Source organism: Miniopterus schreibersii (assembly GCF_964146895.1).
Source record: "Miniopterus schreibersii genome assembly, chromosome: X".
NCBI lineage: Eukaryota > Metazoa > Chordata > Mammalia > Chiroptera > Miniopteridae > Miniopterus > Miniopterus schreibersii.
The window spans coordinates 12279031-12290462 of record NC_138104.1 but is presented as its reverse complement, the minus strand read 5'-3'; positions in this window follow the sequence as shown (position 1 = coordinate 12290462).

Genomic DNA, 11432 nt, shown 5'->3' with positions numbered 1-11432 from the left:
TAGGCAGGTTTTAAGACATCATTTATATAAGGCCGTGTTTCCTAAGATATTCTCCTGTGGGACACTTGTTCTGTGAGACGTTGTGTAGGAAAAAACACACGTCTGCTTGTCAACTTCTACTTTCAGGGGATCCTGCACTAGGCATTCTTCTGTAGAAGATGCACCGCGCTCCTGGTACATTAAAGACAAGGACCTGAGCAGACGTAATCAAATAGTTAACCTCTTGAACCAAGAGCTCTCCAAAAGTATTTGTTTAACCTAATATTCTTCCCACTCGACCTACCCCTACATAACCCTTATGTATTCATCCTGAAGGACTTGCTATAGAAAATGTTGATGAAGCAACTTCTTTTCTAAACCAAATAGGAGGCCACTGCCCATTTCGAAGATCCAGTCTTTCCCCTATACCCCAACTAACTTCTTCAGATAGCATTTCTGAAGAACAGCGCTATTACAAAACTGCTGTGTGCTTTCAAAGCTGAACACTGATGTGCCAAAAGCACTAAAATGCAGAGGAACAGGAAAGCAGTCAACTACCCCTTCCCTCTTCCCAGTGCACCAATTAATCGCCAAGTCTTTCATTTACTCTGAAAGTCCTTCTCTTGATTCTATTTCTACCTTCAAAGCAAGGTTTCATCATTCACTTTCTTGTCACTGCCAAAGTGCCAATTGGCTGTTAGTCCCATTAAGTTTATTTTAAATATCCCACCTGTATCTGCTCACACACGGTATACGTTTTCACAGCTCTGCCTCTGCTCTCTTCTCTTAGCTCCAGAAACCAGTGGCCTCCTGCCAACTTTTCATTTGTTGAATTAACAGACTATTTATTTTTCAGCTGCATATATTACTTGTTCTTGAATGTCTTTCTTTGTTCCTACTTTCATAATAAATCCCTCCTTTCTCTGCATTTTTCACAGAAAGTTGCTTATGCAACTAACCTTGCTGAAACCTGTGCCCGATTTCATGTCATATTAAAATTATTTTTTCCGATGTTACTATTAACCTCTTGAGAGCAGGAGGCCATGAGTGATCGTCCTCTACATTATGTAGAGAAGGGCCTTACACACACTGTAATTAAATATACATTTGTTGATTGAGAAAATGTCAAAAAACGGAACTTTGAAGAGAGCTCTGTTTACTCCAATGAAAGTAATACAATTGAATTCTAGATTTTTATAATAATAAAACCCTGTATTTGCTCATAACCCATATTCCTCTTTTTTTCACATTGTACACCTTTCTTTCTTTAATTTGTTAATCCTCACAACCCTAAGTCTTTATTCCAGAGAAAGAGTGAATGCTTCTTTTCCAAATATCCCATGAATAATCTATCTCTTGGATTTTATTTTGGGTTAAATAGCATCAGATTCTTCTTGGCTGAGCTATAGGACTGGCTTCTGTGCTTGTACCATCAGGTTCAGTTAAGAGAGGCAGGGGACAAACAGGAGATATATAGGGATTCATGCAGAATGAAAACTTGACCCATAACGATTGACAGTAATAACCAAATTCTCTCATCTCTCTGTCTCTTTTTCACTCCTCCCCACTCTGGAGCTCAGAATGCTGCATAATTAAAATGTAATATGAAAAGAGAAGAATAATATCATAAAATACAAGTTCAAGTACTCAGGTAAAGGCCCAAGGAACATCATCTTCTTTATTTTCTTAAAAGTGCTAAGACAAGAACAACAATAATAAAATTAACCCACAAAGATGGGCCCAAGGTAGTGCTGACAGTGATGAAAAGAAAGAACACAACATTCAGGGAATGGTATTAATGACCCCAGGTATTTATGAGTTTGATGTGAAGAGAAATGATCAATACAAAATTTCTAAAGGGATATGGGATATATAGTCAAAGTTTTCCTGGGTCATTGTTTCCCTTCTTCAACTGTGCCATGAAATGAACTCAGTTATGAACGTGAAGCATAAAGAACCACAGTCATTTCTTCAAATGAACTCTGAAAACAATCCAATTTAAAAATTAAACGTAAAATGTAAATATCAAATTCTAAATACGCACATATGTCCCCCAACAGACACTAATAAAAAATGAGATGACATATTTTCTACAGTTATCAGATATTGAACTGATATGAATCTAGAAGAAAATATTGTTGGAAAGATATTGAACAGAACTTGCACTTCATTCACTCCAATTCTCTATTCTCAAATGTGCTTCACAGGGAATTATTGCAACTCACACGCGTGATAAACTCATTCCTCCTTATAACTCTGTCCCAAGTTCCCAAGCCACCAAAACACACCACAGTTCCCAAACTCCAGGATCTCAATATTAAAAGAAAAATCTAGAACAAACTCAAACAATAGCATCAACGACACCACCAAAAAAGTACTCTGCACAATTCCTTTGTGAAGAAAGAAGCACATTTCCCAAGATGGAAAAAAAAATTCCCACTCCATATACAAACACTGGTCCCAAAGTGCCAACATGCTGAAGACCTGGGAAGGAGGCCCAGGCAGCAAAAGAAAATCTCTCATTTCCCTGTGGGTTATGGAACATAAATAACACCAACACAGAGCTAATAAGTGGACTCATTTACCCTTTGCTGTGGCTTTCAGGAAACCTTTCATCAAATTTATTGCCAGAGCTGCTGCACATTATTGTGTTCTTTATTAGGCATTCCTCTCCCTGAAGGTTAATTCAGGACTTTATGAAGCTGCGTGTTCCAGAGTAATGGATGATTGCAAGTAAGTTAAGGGGTGTCACATTCACATCACTATAGACACATGGAATTGTGATCAAATATCTGGTGACTTTCTTGACATAGCGTATTGGCTTAAACTTGACATGACAACTCTGTGTTTGGACCCATGTCAAAGTGGGAATGTTTAAGGACCGTTCAGACTTGAGGGAGATGGATATAAGCAGTTGTAGTATGTTCCCTCAACTACACCTGTAAAATGGCAGCACACCTAGTAGGGAAGCGATATATATTTTGTCAAATCACAGGGTCTTTCTTCCCATCTCCTTGATACCATCTGTGCCAAAAAACTGGACTGAACTGATAAAAATGAAGCAGATGTTTTATAAATGTGTCCGTGACCTAACTTCTGTGGAAATGAATTAGCACTCGTTTGATTAACTTGTACATCTGAATCAACTTTGAATTTACAATAGCATGCTGACATAAATTAAACTTTGAATTTCTCTACATGACTTTAAATCAAATCCATCCATCCATCCATCCATCCATCCATCCATCCATCCATCCATTCAATAACTATTGAGTGCCTGTTATCTGCCAGGTGCTCTTCAGGTACCAGGGGAAGTTTTTTTCAAATTGGAAGAAAAGCAAAGTTGAGTTGATGGCTGATGTCTACGTAATGAATAAATTGAAGGTTAATTAAATTGACTATTTAGATATTATTGAAGCATCCTTGCAAACAGAGCTGTGTCTAAATCACAAAGCACAATGTCAGACAGATATTTATTAAATCTATTTAACTTATTCAACATAGATGACCCATCTGTGTTATCTACATATTAAAGTGGACTTTTGATAATGTCGCTTGGTCAAAATTGCCTCTTCTTAGTGTTAAAAACCTCTTCGTACATCTGAATTCAAAGTTAAAATGGTATTTCCATAGTTTAACTAAGATTAATATCTATAGGGCATGCCTTTCATCTTTAGTGCAGATGACATGAAATTAAAGAGATTTTTTAATAAAAACAACATGTACTTCTAAAAGCACCTACCATATGCCAGACACTGCTCTAAGTGCCTTACATATATTAATCCATGACGCACACACAACTAGTGAAAGTCAAAGCCAGGATTACATAGTAGGCAGAGGCAGAATCATTAGCCCCTGAAAGAGAGAGAGAGAGAGAGAGAGAGAGAGAGAGAGAGAGAGAGAATCTCCTACATTGCAGATTGTGGTCTGGAAACTTTGAACGATAAAATTTAGAAATCGCCTGAAATATTATCTACATTCATGACTTCTTGATAGTTTATTCAATTTTCCCTATACTTAAAAAGCACTCATTTGGAATAAAACAGATAAGCTAGTTTTAACTATCTTCCTAAAAGAGATTTCTTTACAATGATCAATTGCGGATGGCGTAATGTTTTACATATGTTAACTTTCCTATCTAAATGCATTCAATGATTTCTTTGTAATTCTAAAATTCAATGGTTCATTCACTCAGAATTAGAAAAATAGCACCTACAAGTGAAAATTATGGCCACATAGATAATATGGGATAAAAAGTAAAATTAAGGGGCCCAGAAATGGACTGTCATTATTTTGTCTGAAATAAAATTATTATTTTTCTTCATTTGGATTCACCAGTTATAGTAGGCAATACAAATAGGTTGGTTGTATTTTTCTTCTCGGTACTTACTATTATTTTTAAAATTTCTTTTTGAAAGCCATTTTTTCCTACAAAAAATGTTCCATTATTTCTGGAACAGTTTGTTCACTGGTCAACAGGAAACTAATAAGGGTGGACTCTAATGTTAAAAATAACAAAACTATATAGAACTAGGCTATTTCTATGTGGAAATATACAGGAGCAATACCCGAAGAGCTTAAATAAATCCACTCTTTTAATCTCTGCTTACAGATTTATTTACAGGCTTCCCTCATATCATTTCCATCTTAGTGTGGAAAGTTTTCTAAGCTAAAACCTCCTAATTAGATATTATAAGCTTTTCTTGGACAGGCTTACTAGCAGAACCCACTTTTTATGTTGTGAATATAGTAGCATCCCTTTTAGTTTGATATTAGTATTATTATGAATTAGTATTTTTACCTATTTATGCATCAAGGTCAAAAAATTTGACATACTTTTTAAAAACCTTGCATGTTTTTGTCCCAACTACATATTTACATATTCTTAGGGCTTCAGATATTTCCCCAAGCCCACCACAACATAGCAAAAACAACAACAAGCAAACAAAAAACCAAAACCTTAGAAATCCTGGGAAATAGGGCACATTTTTATAAAGACTTACATGTTATTCTTGTTGATAAAAATATTTTTTGGATAAAATTGTTTAAAGGTTTGAAATATGTAAAGTGGCAACAAAATTTTATAGATTCATATGCAGAAGTGAAGAATATAGAAATCAGTCATTATACTCTTTTTTTTTTTTTTTTTTTTTTTTTTAGAGAGTAAGGGAGAGGGAGAGAGAGAAACATTGATGGGAGAGAATCAACATCCATTGTCTGCCTCCTGCACCCCCCCACCGGGCATTGAGCTGGCAACCCGGGCATGTGCCCTGACCAGGGATCGAACCAGTGACCTCTTGGTGCATGAGTTGACACTCAACTACTGAGCAACACCAGCTTGGCAGTTATACTATTAACTGCTATGACAAATGATTCAATTAAATCATGGGCATTAAAATGAAATCGTCACTTGATAATAAGTCATCACTTTTGTCTTTCAAAAGGAGCAGGAACTTTGAGAATGGCAAAGAAAGGGTTTTAGCAAAAGCAGTGATAAACAGAACAAATCTATCAAAAACAAATATTTCATGGCTCTGGAAATTGGCCAAAGGCATACAACAAAGTGAGAAGAGTTTATTCAAGAAAACAACTAAACCTTAATAAAGACAATGGGAGTTTGTGTCAATTTAACCTGGGGATGCTCTAATTTCCAAACTCCAGCTGCATGTTGTGACAGCTCTACCACTTCAAGATAGGCTTTGAGGACTTGGTAGTCTCATGCTTGAAAGCAGCTGTCTTCATTTAGATCATGACGAATAAAAACTAATGCCCAGAGGGATTCTCAAAGCCAATAGTGATCTTGTTGGCAATCAATGGAAGGCTATTCATCCCTAGACAAACATGAAGACTTGTATATCCAAAAAGTACTGACTTTACAATAACTGACTTGTAAAGTGACTGAAATTAGAATGTATACACCAATCCACCCTCAGATACATTAGCAAGGCTGTGGAAATCTTGTTTACTTAAGGAGTTTAAGCATAAACTTTGATCAATCACTGCTTTACCACTAAGTTATACTGACTCAGAGGTAATCTCTATGAAAGTAGTATTAAATATAAAAAATAAAATAATTTTTAGAAATAGAACAAAGGCATCAATGGCTACATAGTACATGGAATACAGATTTTACAGAATTAGTCTAGGCAAGACACCAAACAGATAAATCAACCAAACAAAACCACAAGTAGCAATAACAACAAAGAATAGACCTAAATTCACAGACACTATTCTAAAGTCTCTAAATGATCAGTTTTCAATAACAAAAAATTACATGGCATATAAAGCAATAGGTAAATATGAGCCATATTTGGGAAAGGGGGAGCAGTCAAGAGAAACTGTATCTGTTGGTGTCTAGATGTTGGAATTAGTAGAAAAAGACTTTAAAGAATCTATTATAAATGTGTTCAAAGAATAAAGAAAACTGTACTTTAAAAATACGGGAACATGTGTTGACAATGACTCAATAACGATTATTAAATTAGAGACAAAATCTATTTTTAAAGCATTACAAATAAAATGTATTCACAAAGATATATTCACCCCTATGCTCACTGCAGCATTATTCACAGTGGTCAAGACAAAGAAACAAGCAAAGTGTCCTGCGATACAGGACTAGATAAAGAAGATGTGGGACATGGACACTATGGCATACTACTCAGCCATAAGAAAGGCTGAAATACTGCCATTCGTAATAACGTGGATGGACCTTGAGAATATTATGCTAAGTGAAATAAGTCAGGCAGAAAAAGCTGAGAACCATATGATTTCACTCATGTGTGGGATATAAAATTGAAACTCAAGGACACAAACAGCAGTGTGGTGGTTGCCAGAGGGAAAGCGGGTCAGGGGTAAGAGGGGTCTTAATATATGGTCACTGGAGAAGATACGACTTTGGGTGGTGGGCACACAGAGCAATATACAGATCTTGTAACATAGAAACTCATACCTGAAACCTATATGTTCATATTAACCACTGTCATCCCAATAAGTTTAATAAAGTGTTATAAAAAAAGACTTTTCTACATATGAAAAGATTGAGACAATTTGTATCTATTACATCAGCCTTGCAAAAAATACTAAAGCAAGTCCTTCAGGATAAAGAGGAAAAACATGGCGCACACACACAAAAAAATACAGAGCATTGGTAAAGGTAAATATGTAAATATAAAACAGTATAAATGTATTATTCTTTCTCATAATTTTTTTAAAGACAATGGCATGAGTCAATTACATAATTGCATTTTTAGCTTAATAACATATAAAGATAACTAAGACAATAATAACACAAAGGAATGGGCTGAGAACAGAGCTACACTGCAGCAAATTATATACAATTATTGAAATTAAGTTAGCAGGTTGTAATAAGAAAAGCTGAATATTGTAAGTTGTATGTCCAAAATTGTATCCCCTCAAATTCATATGTTGAAGCCCTAACCCCCAATTTGACTGTATTTGGATTTGGGGCTTTTAGGAGGCAATTGAGGTTAAAGGAGGTAATAAGAGTGGGGTCCTAATCCTATAGAATTGGTGGTTATTTTCAAAGAAGAGGAAAGATCTCTCTTTCTATCTCCATGTGCACACACTGAAGAAAGGCCATGAACACGCACAGTGAGAAGGTGGCTGTCTGCAAGCCAGGGAGAGAGCTCTCACCAGACCCCAAACATTCAAACAGATGCAGGCATTCTGATCGCAGACTTTCGGCCTCCAGAACTATGAGAAAGTATACTTTTTTGTTGTCTAAGCCCCCCAGTATATGGTATTTTGTTATAACAGCCTAAGCCAACTAAGTCCTACACCTTATAGTAACCATTAAGAAAATAACTGAAAAAATAGAAAAAGAAAAAAGTAGCAAATTAAATTAAAATGAAAGTGGTACAGCAAAACTATCTATGCAACAAAAATGTCAGTGAAAAAGAAATATAGAAAAAAAGATGGGACATATATAGAAAAAATAGTAAAATATAGACATAAATTCCCAATAAACTACTATCAAACTGAATCCACAGAATTTTAAAAATGTATTACATAGAATGACCAGTTATCCTTAAAATGTGAAGTTATCTTAGCCTCAAAATTCAATCAATGTGCCTGGCCAGGTTGAGCATCGACCTAGGATCCAGGAGATCAGGGTTCAATTCCTGGTCAGGGCACATGCCCGGGTTGCGGGCTTGGTCCCCAGTGGGGGTGTGCAGGAGGCAGCTGATCAGTGACTCTCTCTCATCATTGATGTTTTTATCTCTCTCTCTCCCTCTCCCTTCTTCTCTCTGAAATCAATAAAGATATATTTTTAAAAAAATCAATCAATGTAATATACTTTATTGATAAGAAAAAATACAAAATTATTTCAAGAAAGAGGAAATCATTTGACTAAATCTGACACTAATTCATAATAATAAACCTTCAAATAACAGGTAAAAAAGGGAATTGGCTCAACCCAATAAATGACATCTATTAAAAATTTACAACCAACATCATGCTTAGTGGTGAGAGACATTGTACACTCCCTAAGATTGGGAAGGAAACAATGATGCCTGCTTTTGCCAATTCTATTCAACATTATAATTATGATTCTAGGCAGTGAGGTAAGGAAAAAAAGAGAAGGGGAAATAAAAAGGATGCAAATTGGAAATAAAAAAGCAAAAAAAATGTTGGATGTAATTAAAGAAAACTGGATCGTCATACATTGCTGGTGGGAATGTAAAATGCTACAACTGCTTTGTCATATAGTTTGGCAGTTTATTTAAAAGAGAAACATAAAATTTCTATTTGACCCAGGAATTCTACTCTGAGAAACCTACACAAGAGAAATTAAATACATTCCCACACAAAGATTAAAGAGTAATGTTCGTGAGAGCTTATTTCCTCAGAGCCAAACAGAGGAAACCATTCACATGTCCATCAACTGATGAAAAGATAAATAAAGTGCGGCTGTAGTGGGTTGAATTGTGTCCTCTAAAAGCTATTTTTAAGTCTTAACCCCTGGCATCCGTCAATGTGAACTTATTTGAAAAATAAAATCATTGCAAATGTAATCAAGTTGAAATGAGTCATCCTAGATTAGGGAGAGTCCTAAATCCAATGACTGATGCCGTCATAAGAAAAGGAAAGGACTCAGACACATAGAGAAGGTGGCCATGTGAAGACAGAGGCAAAGGTTGGAATTATGCTGCCACAAGCCAAGGGACCCCTGAGGCCACCAGAAGCTGGAAGAGGTGCCATAGTTTCTTCCCTGGAGCCTCAGAGGGAGCATGGCCCGTCACCTTCATTTTGAACTTCCAGCCTCCAGAACTGTGAAAGAACAAATTTCTGTTATTTTAAGCTGAGTTTGTAGTAATTTGTTATGGCAGCCCTAGGAAACTAATCCACTTATATATCCATATAATTTTCATACACTTTTCAGAAATAAAAAGAATGAACTACCTTGTACAACATGGAGGAACCTTAAAAACATTACGCTAAGTTTAAGAAGCCAGATCTAAAGACTAGACATTTAGAATCCATTTAAATCGGGGGCGGGGAACCTTTTCTTTGCCAAGGGCCATTTGGATATTTATAACATTATTTGAGGGCCATACAAAATTATCAATTTAAAAATTAGCTATGAAAAAAAGCTCCTGGATTTATTGAAGTTCAAGTCCCACCTGTAGTTGCCTAGGCTGGGCTGGACCAGATGATTTCACAGGCAGTATAAGCCCTCGGGCTGGACATTCCCCACCTCTGATTTAAATGAAATATCTGGAAAAAGAAAACCTATAAGGATGAAAAATAGATTAATGGTTATCTAGGGATTGACAGCAATGGGTATGACTGATCTTTTTTAGGTGAGGAAACTGAGGTTTACAGGCTGAGGAACTTGCCAAGATAAAACAGATACTAGGATTTGATCCCAGGTCTGGCTGAGTCCACCCACTGTACTGTTGACATGTTTGTTTGAAAAACTGAATTTACTAAGGCAGTACAATGAGATAAAAACCTTTTTTAAAAAATTGATTGATTGATTGATTGATTGATTGATTGATTTGAGAGAGAGAAAGAGAGAGAAACATTGATTTGTTGATCCACTAATTTATGCTTCACTGGTTGATTCTTGTATGTGCCCTGACTGGGGATCGAACCCACAACCTTGGCCTGTCAGGATGACGCTCTAACCAACCGAGCTACCCAGCCAGGGTGAGATAAAAATCTTGATGCCCAATTTGCACACGGATTTTCTGGGGACCTTCTCATTTTCTGCAGCACCGGAGGCGATTCCAACATGCAGCCGGGGGTGCCAAAGGAGAGGTGGGATTGCCCAGGGGCAATATCCTAAGCCTGGGACTCAAGCAGACTGAAGCATGTCTTGAGCGCAGTGGCCTATGGACATGGTCAGGAGCTCCAATCAAGTGAAGACAAAAATTGGATGAAGCAGTTTTTATCTGATTTTATTTTGAAATGGTAAACTCAGTGTCCCTTAGAGCTCCTGCCCATGTCCATAGGCCACTGCACTCAAGACATGCTTCAGTCTGCTTTCCCTGCACCTAGGTCTCCCTGTGACAGCTGGCAAGTCACCCAGCCATGTTGCCATGGAGATTACATATTAAAGGGGGAGGCAGAAAATCAAAATGAAATACATAATTGATGGAGTATCATAGGAGGTGATCAGTGCATGGGGGAAAATCGAGCAGGGTTAGGGGGTTCAAAGTGCAGAATCACGACATGCCAGGAGAAGGGGAAGACAGCTTTCACTTCAAAAGGAGGCCCACAGAGATCTCACTGAGATTGTGAGTGTGTATAGACGTGTCGGGAACGTATCACACGTAATATGTGACTGCGGGATGGTGGATGGTGTGTTACATGATGCTTCTAGACTCTTGACTCAAGAGGAAAACCAAAAGCTAAGTGCTTATATCTGCACAAGTGAATAAGTATTTTCGTTGAAACATACAGGGTGGGGCAAAAGAGTTTATTCTTGTATTATTATTTACTAAAGATTGTATTCTTTTCCATATGAACAACTGTGAACCTACTTCTGGCCCACCCTGTATTAGCTATTATGGAAGATGCTATGTAGGTCAGAACTTCACAATGTCAAACGATCAATTTGACTTTTTAAAACCATTCTGTTGACCAGTTTTGCCAAGTGCTTGAACCTGACGTGACTGATGCTATTCTAACGCTATGCAGCGCCTCCAAAATTCAAACCATTAGTCAGTTTGGTCCGTTCAGTCTCCAATTAAGCGAAGACCAAAATTGGATAAAGTGGTTTTTATCTGATTTTATTTTGAAATGGTAAACTCGGTGTCCCTTAGAGCTCCTGCCCACGTCCATAGGCCACTGCACTCAGAGAACACCGTGGGATGGTCAAACCTGTCAGCTACCAGTCTTGTCCTTGGACTTGACTATTCAGCAGTCTCCTTTGTGTGCTGCTCCGAGTTTCTGCATCTTAATAGAATCCATCCATTTCTGTATAT